Genomic DNA, 14,453 nt, shown 5'->3' on the forward strand with positions numbered 1-14,453 from the left:
CCCCTGAGCCCAACTTTCTCTCTACCCAGTGCTTCTAAAGGCCCACAAATTCATAGCTCATAAAGGAAATGGCTGCCCCATCTATGCCCATGCTCAATGGCAAGATTTACCGCCACTTACCCTGAGAGCCTGCCTATCTATAGCCGTAAGAATTCCACTATTTGCATCCTTTTCTAAAAGTGATACTCCTCTATCTGAAAGACATCCGAAGAGTGAATACCCTGATCCTGGGCTCCTCCTCCTCTAACTCTGGGAGGGATCTATCAGGAGGCACAGGCAAGTAAGCACCCAGGCCTCATCTGGTAGGTCACTCTAGAAACCAAAAAACAAAGCAAACTCATTGCCGTCCAGTCAATTCCGACTCATAGTGACCCTACAGGACAGAGTAGAACTGCTCCACAGGGTTTCCAAGGAGTAGCTGGTGGATTCAAACTGCCAACCTTTTGGTTAGCAGCCCAGCTCTTAACCACTGCGCAGCCCAGCAAAGGCCAAGCTATATGGCCACAGGCTATCTTGCCATTAAGAAGAGAATAGGAATTATCTTGCTGGTGCATACCCTGCCTCAGAGAAGGTAAAAGGCCAAAGGACCAGCAGTTCCAAGGGAAGCTAAGTAAAGAAAAACACAAACCTTTTCAACTCCTGAGGAGTCCAGAGTAGTCTGTTTGGCCCAAGTCCAAAGAGTCCCTATGGACACCTGAGGTCAGGAGCAAACCAAACAGCTAGCTGGGTATATTCCCTGGTCTCCCTAAAGGGACTAGCTCTGGGCTCAGGCCTGCCCCTCTTCACATAGACCACTCTCTCTTTTGGGGGAGAGCCCCACAGCCCTAGAAAGGAATGAGCAAGAGATTGCAGGGGAAACCAGGATTTCCCTGGTTTCTTCAAAAGTGGCTTACTGATATCTTCCCTTCCCCTCATGCCTCTGTAGGGTCTAGATCAGAAGAATGTGGGAAAAAGGGCTGCAATCTTGAACTAGAACTGGGGCCAGCCACATGAGATACACACACACACACACACACACACACACACACACTGGGGCCTGCAGCCACACTACACACTACACACACACACACACACACACACACACACACACACACACAACCTGAGCCCACTCCAGCAGTTCATCAGCACCTGCCCCCATCGCTATATTCACACCCCCTGGTCCCCACCAGCTAAAAAAATGAACTTGTTTTCACTCCCCACCACCACGTACACACCCAGGGCCTCACGCAGGAACGAAGCCCTCTCCTGAGCTCTCTCTACAGCTCAACGTGCAGGCGCACACGCTTTCCCCCTCTGAACAAAAACACTCTGACATCTACGCGAGGGGGGAAGAAAGCAACCCTCTGCTCTGAAAGGCGCCAACTCCCGGATGTTGGCAAGCTCAGCTCCCAGAGCCTGCTCCGGGTATGTTTACTTGCTCTCCCTCTCCTCTCCCTCCCCTTTAAGGATGGCGCAGGAAAGGGAGGTGAGGGGGGAGAATCCACCCCAACCCCTCGTCCATGTTTGAACAAAAACCCAGAGAAAGAGTGACGGAGAAAAAGTCTTAGTGCAGGGGGGCCTTACCAGACTCCTAAAGCCAAACGTATCTACAGGTTTTAATCCGCCATTAGCATTTAAATCTTGAAGGGGGGGCGGCTAGTGGAAAGTAACCCCACACACAAAAGAAAAGTTGTTGGTTTTCTTCTCAGTCAGCCTGGCAGGAGCGATCTTCCTGGCTGACAGCCAGAAGTGCGTCACAGCCAGGAGTCTGCTTTCTTTAAAGGCACAGCAAGCTTCCGCGATCTGGGAGCGACAGCAAAGCAGGGAACGCTCAGCAATGGGGGGGAGGGTTGCCCTGCAAGGAGAGAAGAGGCTGGGAAGGCTTGGCCCACGAACAAGAGAATAAAACACATTTAGGGGGAGAGGGGGAGGGGGCCACGAGCCGGCAGACACAATTACTGAACTGAAACAGCGACAAGAGCCAAGCCAAACCGTGGCCTAAACACAAAACACATCTCCCAGTGGCCTGCCTGACAAACCTGTTATCACCGACACTCCCCCTTTGCTCTCTCCTCTACCCAGGCCTTAAGACAGCAGTGACAGCCTGTCCATCTCTCAGGCCAGCAACAAAAGGGTAGGCCCAGGGCTGCCCTGAGGATTAGATCAGCCCCTGCCTGGTGAAGCAGGGCAGGGAGGAAGACTCGGCAACAGAGACTTTGAAGAGCAAGTGAAACGCAGGCCCTTTTCACAGGGCAGCTTCCTGCTGGCTCCAGGGCAGGCTTTAAGCACACACATGCAGCTCACACACAAAGCACCTCACCTCCTTCCGTGGGCGCGCCTGCCCTGGGACACGGCCACCCCCCAAGCCCATTCCCCAAGGGAGTCTCTCCAGCCCGTACCTTCTGAACGGCAAGGCCAGGATGCCGTGCTGGGCCCGCTCCTCCCCCTCGGCTACCCAAACAAGAAGCCCAGGCAGATTCTGGCCCTGGAGTGCAGGCCTGCGCTGTCCTGTCCGGGTGGCTGTGTGCTATTGTTGACTGTAGAATGGCCGCCAAAATCCCAGCTGTGCTGCCAGAGCCTAATCCCCTGTTCGGCTGAGCATTTGTAAGGGAGGGGCCGAGGGGCCAAGGCACGGACCGAGTATGGCAGGCACTGGCTGAAGCCCCTTAACAGACACAGGCACTGTGACCCATCAGCCAAGACTACAGGCTCTGCCTCTCCTACACAGCAGAAAAAATGTCTGCCTCTTAGCAGGCAAAACCACAGCGTTTCCACCAGTGAGCAGCAACCCTCACCAAGGCTGAGAGAAACCCACCACACAGTTAACAGGAACCCTCCCCCATCTGACTTTTACTCATACTTCTAACATTTATTGAATACCTACTACGTGCAAGGCACTGCTATAGGACACTATAAGGAGTGTACAAGGATGAATTAGACCCAGCATCTGCACTGAGGCAGCTTATAATTCAACAGGAGACTCAAAATGTAACGCAAAAATTATATTTTAAGACAGTATGTGCTAAATATCACAAAAAGATAAAAATTCTAACCAGTTGAGGGTAGAGAAGGACTAAGAAAACTAATTGATATTCTAATATAGATCTTGAAATAAACCAAACCCATTGCTGTTGAGTCAATTCCGACTCACAGACCCTATAGCGACCCTATAGGACAGAGTACAGAACTGCCCCAATGAGTTTCCAAGGAGCGGTGGATTTGAACTGCCGACCTTTTGATTAGCAGCCGAGCTCTTAACCACTGGGCCACCAGAGCTCCAGATCTTGAAATACATAGGTAGAATTTTCCTGAGATGGAAATGCAGAGGAGTAGGGAAGAAGGGAAAGCAGAGAGGAGATGTGGAAGCAGCGGGAGAACAGGCTAGAAGGGTGAGTTGGGATTAGAGGTTTGGAGAATCTTGAACTTCAAACCAAGAAATCAACTAAAGGTTTGAAAATTTATTTTGTTGGTTTTAACACAGAGATGTGGTACCATGAGAACTGTACTTTAAGAAGATTAACCTGGTATATAAATGAATAAGACAAGCAGCTGGGAGACGATGAGTCAGGAGGGCCACAATAGACAAGAGACAGGTAATCAGAACTCGAAGGAAGGTAAAGTAAAAGAGAATGGAAAGAAGAGGAGTGAGGAGACATTGTGGAGACAGAATGAAGAGACCTTAATAACTGACCGGAAGCAGGGAGAGGAATTGTAAAGGGAGGAACGTGTCTAAGTCATGGCTGGGAGAATGGAGAGGTCATATACAGAATTAAGTGGGGACTCAGGTTAGGGAGAGACAATGTGAATCGTGTTAGAACAAGAAAAGAAGCAGAGTTAATCAATAGCAGCTAATGCTTACTCGCTGTATACTATGTGCCAGGCACCATTCTAGAGACCTATTGTGTATTAACTCATTCATCTTAAAAACTCTCTTAGTGAGGTAGGTACTATTACCACTCCACTTTACAGATGAGAAAACTGAGCTACAGAGATTAAATATTTTGACCAAGATCACATAGCTAGCAGACTGCAGAACTCTACACCACTTGCTGCTAACTATGTGACCCTGGCATGTAACCTCTGAGCCTCAATATCCCTATTTGTAAAAAAGGACAAAGATACTTACTTTATAAGGTTATAATAAAGATTAATCAGTAACATCTATAAGGTGCCTAACACACAGGTTAGCACATAAGACACAAGTGGGTGCTTAACAAATGTTTGTTCATATTTGGGCACGTTGGTGGCCTGTCACAATTATCCAAGCAGAAGTTAGATCACCATTTGTTAGGGAAGCCGGGGGCACTCTTCCCTGGATCCTCAAGATGTCCACCTTCCTCCCATCAGTCTGCTTCTCTGGATTTTATTTAAAGGTCCAGCTCAAATCCCAACTCCTCAAGTATTGCAAACAGGTAACAGTAGTTATCTTGGGAGGGAGTTAGATTATGAGAAACTTTAACCTTCTACACTATATGTTTCTGTTAGGTTTGATTTTTTTTCAAATAACCATGTATTACATTGGTGATCAGAAACATCTATCTTCATCTTGCATTTGGCACTTGTACCGTCTAACATGCATACGCATGAAAGTATTGTCTTTACATCTAGAATGTAAATCACTTAAGAGCATAAACAGTTCTATCTCTCTCTATGATCCTCCATAGTACCTAGCACACTAGGGCTAGCAGAATCTGTTGCACTCAACTATACCTGGATGGCAGGTTCCATATCCAACCTGCTGGCCACCCAAGAATGACTGTGGCGAGTGGTGGTGGTGGTCAGGGGTGGGGGTAGTCAGACTGAAGCCCATTGCTGCAGAGACCTCCCATCACCCTGTTTCTCCTCACAGGCCCTTTAGCCTATTCCCACAGTATCGCTTTTAATCTGTGGTTAGCAATCGCTATTAGTAGAAAGGGAAGTTCTTACTCAAAGGAGCACCGCAAAGGCAAAGGCAAAGCAAAAACCAAAACTTTTTACAGAAAAGCAAAGTGGCAGATGCAACTTAACGAGTGGCACAATCAACATTCCAGAAAAAATGGATGAGGTGAAAACAGAAAGCAGGCCTAGCTAAAACCGCCCTAGCCATGTCTGGCATTGTGTCAGCCCCTAAGCTCCCTAACATATGTTAGAATTGATACTGTGTCTCAAAAGGGGAAAAGAAATCTCCTCACCCCACCCCCGTGCTCCAAACGGAAGGCAACAGCTTCCAGCTGTGCAGCCTCAGACAGGCTCAACTCTCCTCTGAAACCTCTCTTCCAAGCTGCCAAGCTGCCACACTGGGCCAGCCCTTCAGGACAGCCCAGAGAGCCGGGCCAGCTTCTCTAGCCTCTCCCTCCCCCACCACAATACGCCACTCCCCTCTGGAGGCAGTGGCAGAACTTCCCCACCCCTCCTTGCAGCCTAGCCAGGCAGCAGGCAGGCCACATGGCTCCTGCCTGATTCCACATGCCCCTGCTCATTGTCTCACTGTCCCCACAAGGCTGGGATATGAGTGGTAAAACCATTAAAAAAAAGAAAAGAAAAAAAGGGGGAAAATGACACAAAATTCAGGATAGAGGTTAGAGGGTGGGGGGCGGTGATAATTCATAAACCTACATGGTGCTTCAAAAGGTCTGGTAATCGCCTGAGCTCGATGGCAGGTGCATGGGTATTCATTTTATTATTATTGCTCAAAATGTAAACATAGTTTTTAATGTATATTACCTTTTTATAAAAGTTTAAACAAGAAAGACAGAGGGAGAGCAATTCCCCTAAGATTGTGTCCAGGAGTGGGATGGTTCTAACATAAATTAATTAGCTTGGCATTCAAAGTCCTCCATGATCTGGTCCCAGTCTTACCTTCTGGAGTCATTTATGCCCTTACCCAAGCCCTCCACCCGCCAGGCTGGTTATCTCATTGTCCTCTGATGTCCTTCTGAACTTTCCCCTCAGCCTGTTAGCCTAGAAGGGAAGCCTGCTGGAGGAAGCCGTAAGCCAGGGCCCAATGAGAGCCTCTCCCACAGTCCCTACACGCCCTCTCACCAAGGAAGTTGGCAGGAAACATGCTTTTATGGGTCCACTGCTCTATGCAATACCTTCTAGTCTTTTCTCTGCCACATGATGTCCTGGCATAGCAAATATCTAAAGACTCTTATTACTATTGTTATTACTATTGTAATTAACAGCTAACATTTATTGAGCACTTACTATGTGCCAGGAACGACGCTAAACACTTCCCATGATTTATTTGTTTAATCCTCACAATAACCCAATGAGTTAAATACTATGATTATCCCTATATTACATTAAAGGAAACAAGAATTAGAAAGATTAAATAACTTGCCTAAGGTTACAAAGCTAGTAAATATTGAAGCCAAAATGCACCCAATTGGATCCGTCTCCAGAGCCCATCCCCTTACTCAGTCACCTTACATAATCCTCAGTACAATCTAAGGGTAGATTTTATTACTATTTTAAAGATGAGGAATCTGAGGCTCAGGAATCAAATGACTTAGTCATGTAGTAGTGAGTTGTCTATCTAGTTTCTAAATTATTCTCTATTGCTCTTAAAGAAACAATCACTGAATGAATGAATAAAAGCTAGCACATTTTCAGTGGCTCAAAGAAGCCTTTACTTCTACTACTCAAAAAAATCTGCTTTTTAATCAAAAGAGAATCAACCCATTCTAATTTCAAAGATAACCCCTGAAGATGTTTTCTGAATGTATAAGAGCTTTATAAACATTAAAGGACCAACACTCCTCTGAAGTAGCAAGCATATAAGAACAGCAAAGTCTTCTACTAGAAGGGACTTGGAGAGATGTCAAGGGTGAGAAGCCATGGAGAAAGCAGGCTGAAAGGAAACGACGTTGGCTAGAGGGAAGGACTGCTGTTTCAGAGGTCTGACATGGAGCTTATTTACCACCTCCTTACTCTCCCTCTCCAGAGGATAGTGACTAATTAACGAGGCAGCGTTGGTAAGCCTGAGCCTTCCTGGGGAAAAAGGCAGAGGGCAAATCAAAACCCAGAGAGGATTCATTATAACATCCAAGAGGCCCATTCAATTCTCCCTCAAGAAGACGTTTTCTACAAAACACCTAAGAACCTGCTCACTCTGTTTCAATGACACAGAGGAGTACATGGATCTGTCCCTATAGGCAACATATCCAGCACAATGTTTGCTCACAAACACCAAACTGATGATGAGAAAGGCAAAAGAAACTGAAGCAAGGAGGAAAAGTTTTACTGGTAACGATTTGTAACTCTTTTGAGACAACCTGGCTAGTGGGGGAAACCACACTAGATAGGGTGTTGGTAGCCTCTGGAGATAAGTCCTGGATTGGCCACTTACTAACTATGGGCTTGAGAGAGGTCACTTCCCCCAGCTTGGGTCTCACCAGAAAAAGAAGGGGGTTGGGTTAGATCATATTTAAGCATACCTTTACCACTCTAAAAAAAAAAACCTCCCATGATTCTTTCCCCAAGACTTCCTTTCAAAATAAATAACAAATTCCCCCAAAATAGGCATTTTGTTTGTTAGCCTGAGTCCCATCCTCAAAGTGAGACACGTGCTTCATTAATACTGATGAAAGGAGGATGTCCTTGGAAACTGGTAGTACCAACTTTGCATCAGGTGAATGGAGCTATACTCAGAATGCTACAAGGCAGCTTTTCATAAATAAAAGCCACAGAGAAAATGCAATTTATAACAACATCTGTCTACACAGCTTAAAGAAGTGAAGCTTTCTATACCTGGTCAAAAAGAGCCCTGGTGGCCTAGCGGTTAAGAGCTTGGCTGCTAACCGAAAGTTCAGCAGTTCAAAACCTAACAGCCACTCTGAGGGAGAAAGATGTGGCAGTCTGCTTCCATAAAGATTTACAACCTTGGAACCCGTAACGGGCAGTTCTATTCTGTCCTACAGGCTCACTATGAGCTGGAATCGACTCAGTGGCAATGGGTATACCTGGTCAAAGGAGCCTAGGTGGGGCAATGGTTAAGCACTTGGCTGCTAACCAAAAGGTTGGCGGTTCGAACCCACCAGTCACTCCGCAGAAAAAAAGCCCTGGTGCTCTGCTCCTGTAAAGATTACAGCCTAGGAAACCCTATGGGGCAAGTTCTACTCTGTCATAAAAACCCATTGCCATCGAGTAGATTCTGACTCATAGTGACCCTATATGACAGAGTAGAATTGCCCCATAGGGTTTCTAAGGCTGTAATCTTTATGGAAGCAGACTGCCATATCTTTCTGCCATGCAGTAGCTAGTGGGTTCCAACCACCCACCTTTCGAGTTAGCAGCCAAGCGTCTAACTACTGCGCCACGAGGGCTACTCCTATTCTGTCATATAGGGTCACTATAAGTCGGAATCGACTCAACAGCACACAGCAACATACCTGGTCAACAAAGCACAGACTCTCAGGACTGAAAGTGACCTTAATAGCGAACTAGTCTAACTCTTCATCTATATGACACCCCTAAAGCAGAAATTTTATAACTTATACATATGCCTTGAGCAAGATCTGCTGATATGAGCCAACAAACTTGTGACTGATTTCAGGAGAACATAAGCTTGGAGAACAGCGACTCTGACTAAGATCTGGTTTGTCTCAAATAGGCTGTAGTAGCTCCAAAGCTCAGACTAGATATCTTTCTTTCTCTCTCTGCTTTATCTTATCTTCCATGTCTCTACCTCCTACACAGCACTGAGACCCATGTCTTTATGGTTCCACTTCTCCTTCTACTATACGATGCTTTCTAAACACTGACAGAAAAGAACAAACACAAATACTGATAAGGGTTGGGCTTTTAAATAAGATGTTCATATGACCCAAGAACCAAATGTGTCAATATGTCACTAAGTAAAATAAATGGAAATTATGTCTAACATGGGCATGATAAAAAAACAAAACCCTGACATTTGAACAGATTTCAAGAATTTAAAGATGGCATCTCTCACATCTCACATCCTCCTAAAAGGACCCTAAGGAAAGTGAACTTCTGTTAAGGGTGATGGGAAAATTTGGAAACAGATAATGGTAATGGTTGAACAACATGATAAACATAACTCATATCACTTAATTATACATGTGAAGAATGTTGGAATGGTAAGTGCCATTTCATATTTGTTACATATATATTTACCACAATAAAAAAAAAAAAACAACAAAAAACCTAAGCGGCAAGCATGTTTCTTCTAATTTTATAGATTAGGAACCTAAGGCTCAGAAAGAAGAAAATACTTGCCTCAAGGTCAACTGCCAAGGTCACAGAGCCAGAACTCAAACTTAGAGCCTTCTAAATCCAATGCTCTGTCCAGCACATTTCAGCTATATCCTATACCTTTCATCTGTATAGTTCTTATGCACATTCACTGTTCATATTGCTTCTGCCACAGCTCACAAAATGGGCAAGGTGGGTGCTATTATCCTCCTTTTTAAAGATGCTAACTAACTTGATCATCATTAGATAAAATAACATCCCATGTATCAGGCATCACTGAGAGATATAAAATTCCACACAAGCAATTCTTCTAATACAGTGACATCTGTGAGAGCCAGAACTTGACGGGACTGCCTTGTTTTTCTGGGTCTCACAAGTTTCTGCCTTTGACAGGGTGCAGTCTTAACACTCTTCTATTGCTCATTTCAGTGGAAAATATTTGAGCTTTCCTTCTCTGACAGATTTTCCCCCTACAAAGGTTCCGGCTTTTGCAGGTTTACTGTAACTGAAATTTCCCCCTTTTGGGGCCAAACTTTTTTTTTTTCTTTTTTTTTAACATTTGTGATACAAATTCTCCAAAATACATCGGACATTTTTACTTTTTACATGGAATTAACGAAATTTAATCAGGGACATTCAACTACAAACACGAAACACATACCTCTACATACTATTCTGGGGATTCAAAGATGAATTAGACAATCTTTGAACTCGAGTTTATAATCCTATGGAAAAGGAAACATATCCATAACTAACCATAATACAAGGCCAAAGAACATGGGGGTGAGAAGTGCTGAAAGGAAGGTGAGTTAACGCTGGAAAGTCTAGTGGAGACCAACATGTAATGACCTTGAATACTGTACTAAAGAGGTGAAACTTTACCCAGTGGGCAGTGGGAGCTGAAGTGTTCTGAGCAGAAGGGCATACTTACGTATGCTTTTTGAAAAGATGACTCTGACACGACAGTGAGTCCAGAGACAGGAGACAGAGTTAGGCAGCAGTTGTAGTGGTAGAGATAAAATTGCTACTGCCAGAGCAGGGGCAGTAGGTATGAAAAAGGAATGCATACTTGAAAGTCATTACAGAGGTGGACTCAAAAGTCTTAGCACGTGGGAGTGCGGGAAAGGTGAGGAGTTGAGGAGGCCTCCAAGATTCTTGTTTTGGTGAAAAGATTTCAGAACACGAAAATAAGTGAACGTACTGGTTTAAAGAAGCTGAGGGACTGATTAACTCAGGGTGGGCTGTTGGAAGAGCTTTACAGAGGAAGTAACACTTAAGCTGGGTCTTAAAGTATGAATAGGATGAGTAGGGTTTCACCAAAAGAGAAGTACAGAAAGAGCATTCTAGGCAGAGAGAACAGCATGTGCAAAGACAGAGAATATTATATCTGAGCAATGGCATGCAGTTTTAAGAAGGTACAGCAGATGACGAGAAGAGTAAGTATACCAAATCACGAGGCACTACACTCATGCTTGGGAATTCAGATTTTATCCTGTAGGTGATGAAAAACAATCAAAGTTTCTAAAGGGGAGTAAGATTATCAGATTTATGTTTCACAATAAACACTGGGAAAGAAATGCAGCAAGGCTAAGAGCAAAGTCTGGAGTTAGACTGCCTAATTCAAATCCTGGCTCTATAGCTTACTAGCTGTGTGACCTTGGACAAGTTACTTAACCTCTCTGTGCATCAATTTACACATACGTAAAATGGGAACAATGATAGTACTCTTTCAGAGGGTTATTATAAGGAATTAACAAGATAGTACGTGTAACATGCTTACCATTCTACAAAGATAAACGCTAGCTGGTATTAGAGGCCAAAATACATGAGTAGACGCTTTGAAGTAAAGATGTTTGAAGCCCTGTCCCCTCAGTTTCTACCTGGTTCCTAAGCCAGTTCTGTAGTTCTCTTAAACTTTTCAGACCACAGTACAAAAACCACTGTTTATTCCAAACAAGAAGTGATGTATGTCTTATGTAAAGCAGTGGCAATAAAGAGGAGGCAATAGCTTTAAGAATTACTTTAACAGGCCCCGACAATCCTAAGTGAAGAATAAAAAAAAGGAAAATTCTAGAAGCACCTCTAAATTTCCTAGCTTGAGTGAATGGGCAGATGGACATGCATGCCATAAACCAAGAAAAGATTACAAGAGTTATAATAATAACTTCCATTCACTGAACCCTAGCATCAACCCAATCAAGTACTATTAATACATCAATCTGTAGAAGAGGTTTCAAAATTGTGAACAACTTGTTCAAGATCATGAAACTAAAAAGCAGAATTAAGATTAAATCCAGGTCTATCTCACTCCAAAGTCCATAGTTTAAACCATCATGCTAACTCAGGTGGCGTACTAGTTAAGAGCTACGGCTGTTAATCAAAAGGTCAGCAGTTTGAATCCACCAGACACTCCTTGGAAACTCTATGGGGTAGTTCTACTCTGTCCTACAGGGTCACTATGAGACGGAACTGACTCAACGGCAATGAGTTTGGTTTTTCTTTGGTTTTATATATTAGAAGCATTTTTAGAGTTTGGTTTAAATATGAGATATCTTCTGGATATACTATTAGAAATATCCAGTAACTAATCAAAAACATGATTCTGGGCTAGAGATTTAGATTTGGGTCACATTTGGAACAGTGTGAGTAGGCAGGGTCTATGGTAGAATCATGCTTGCTTATCAAGCTTGTAAAGGGGCTGTGTGTGCATCTGCAATGGAGACGTTGATCTGCCAAAGCCTCTGCAGTGCACAACTCCGGGGGGCACCAGCATTAAGGGAGGAAGGGTGAGATTCTGGGAGAAATTCCAGATCTCTATGAACTCCTTTCAAGTCCTTTACATTACATTATCATTTCCATTTTAGGAGAATTTAACACAAAGCCAGTGACCACACCAGTGTCAATGAAAAAAGGAAGCAGTATATCCTGATGGTTAAGAAAACAAATTTTGGGACAGACAGACTTTTCTCTGCTTTACTTCTGACTCACATAATCTCCCGCTTGGGATTCTACCTCCTTCACCAAAATGACTAGCATTTGTGTACAGCACTTTAGCATTTACAAAGCATTTCTCATTTACAAAGTAGTTCACATGATCCTCACAGCTCTCTATACTTGTTATTTTAACAAAGAGGAATGAAGTTCAGAAAGGTTGAGTACCTTGTCTAAGGTCACACAGCTAAAAAGCAACAGGACCAAGGCAAAACTCTAATCTCTGGCTCCATATTTGGAGTTCTTTCCAACAGACTCTTACCCAAGATAACCATGAGTTTACCTACTTATGAACCAACAGAGATACCATCCCTAGGTACACTTTCACTACATTTAAAAGGAAAATAGCAGGGGGATAGTGACTGGAAAGGGGCTAATCGGATACTGGTAATATTCTGTTTCTTGATATGGGTACTGGTTACACAGGTGTGTTCACTTTATAGCAGGTCATCGAGTTGTATACTTATGATTTGTACACTTTTATGTATGTATGTTATACTTTAACACAATTAAAAGGAATAAAAAAAAACACCAGGTAAAATTGTATAAAGAGATTAATCAAAGCACTAAGTTGGATGCTTCAGGGCTATACATATGTTTACCTTACTTCTAAAACAGCAGCTACATAGGACATATACCAGTTAAGGAAAGATGCACAAAATCCTTGCACATTCAAGTAATATGTCTAACCACTTCTCCCTACCCTGAGTCTCTTGGAGATGTGAGTGAATCTGATGGGGTTGGGAGTAAAGAAAGCCTAGGAAGGGGCCAAGATTGTAATCAACAGTAAAAAACAAAAAAAACTGGCATTGAAAAGTGGAACTATCCTATATCATCAATGATAAGAAATCTCAACTTCAGATATTAAAATGTGAAAAAAATGGCCAATAACAATTGAAAGATGCCACCAATTATAAAATACATCCCAATTTCAGAGTGTTAAATGTGAAAAAATAGCATTTTAAAATAAATGAAATACAGTATTCTAATCTCAAGAGGTGGTTCAAATGTAGGATCACAGACTTGGAGAGTGTTAGGGCTAGAAAGGACCTTGGAGAGCATGTCTGCTTGCAAAAGCTCTTTATTTTAGAGATGAGAAGACTGGAATCCACAGAAGTTAAATGGCCTCATTAAAGTAAAGCTCATGCATCAGAAAGTTGAGAACTACAACTCCAAAGTTGGTTCTCTGACTCCTGTGTCCCTTTCCACTACACAGATGCCTCTCTAAAAGCCAAGAGAAAATTCACATATTAAGTATTTTCACTTTCATAAGTCTTTACTTCATTAACTCACTAAAAAAAATAAGACATACCTCTTAAAAAGCAATTAAGATGAAAAAATGTTTAGGAAACTCTACTTCTTACTTATACAAGTTTATTTTCGTTGTTCTCCAAAGTTAGATAAAAGACAATATTAATAATCTCCCATTCCCCTTCAAGCCCTCCTACAAGATAATAAATGCTAACAGATTTTTTCCATGCTCCAAAAAACATAAGTACATATGTAGTAGAGATGATTTTTTGTTGCTTTCTATTTGTGGAAAACTCAGATTATACTACACAATGCTCTGAAACTTGCTTTTCTCACTTAACAATTTATCATGGATATCCCCTGCAGGGTCAACAAATAAAATTCTAATTCATACTTTTTAAAAGCTGCATAATAACCGCTCATAAAATGGATATACTGTAATTCTTTCCATGGCTTCGATCTGGTTCTTCCCGGTTTAATCATGGCCAAGGAAGCGACATTGGAACAGACGTGAATTTTTAAAATTTGGGTGAGCTGGAACGATAACTGGAATGGGAAAAATTATAAGTCGAAGCCTTGCTAGAAACTTAATCTCCCCCTTAGAAAAAAGGGCAGCATATGCACTGCATAGCAACCAAATCTCCTGCCCATCAGACTATACGCAGAGTCTGAAACAGCGGTTCCCCGCTCAAAGCTGGCAGCCAACCGTGCCGCTTTGAATGTGTGTTGCTCTCCTCAGTCCTGGCAATAACTCAATCTTATGCATCAGGCTCCTGAAAGGGCTCACTATGCTTCTTCCTAATCTCCCATTCCAGGGCTTCGACCTGTAATTTTTCCTGTTCCAGTTATAGTTCCAGATCACCCAAATTTAAAAAATTTGGGTCTGTAAAGCTAAGAAGTGTCCTGAATACAGCCAAACACTTTGAGGGACAGAGTAGTGGGGCGGGAGTCTGGGGACCATGGTTTCAGGGGACATCTAGGTCAACTGGCATAACCAAGTTTATTAAAAAAATGTTCTGCATCTCACTTTGGTT

The 14,453-nt window shown here is 43.1% G+C and overlaps 1 protein-coding gene across 7 annotated transcripts in view; it reads right to left on the minus strand.

The window, feature by feature from the left end:
• Positions 1–14,453, minus strand: part of NUMA1 (nuclear mitotic apparatus protein 1) — an 86,778-nt gene that overhangs the window by 36,425 nt on the left and 35,900 nt on the right. Inside the window, exon 1 of one of the 7 annotated variants that reach the window (XM_023736522.1) lies at positions 2,379–3,016. The exons of 4 other annotated variants lie outside the window; for them this stretch is intronic. The gene's annotated coding sequence lies outside the window, so the exon portion shown is untranslated. Of the gene's footprint in view, positions 1–1,563; positions 1,970–2,018; positions 2,357–2,378; positions 3,017–14,453 lie in introns of those variants that run through there. 2 more of the 7 variants (XM_023736523.1, XM_023736521.1) reach the window with 2 other exon arrangements.

This window comes from Trichechus manatus, unplaced genomic scaffold (genome assembly GCF_000243295.1).
Source record: "Trichechus manatus latirostris isolate Lorelei unplaced genomic scaffold, TriManLat1.0 scaffold00088, whole genome shotgun sequence".
Taxonomy (NCBI): domain Eukaryota; kingdom Metazoa; phylum Chordata; class Mammalia; order Sirenia; family Trichechidae; genus Trichechus; species Trichechus manatus.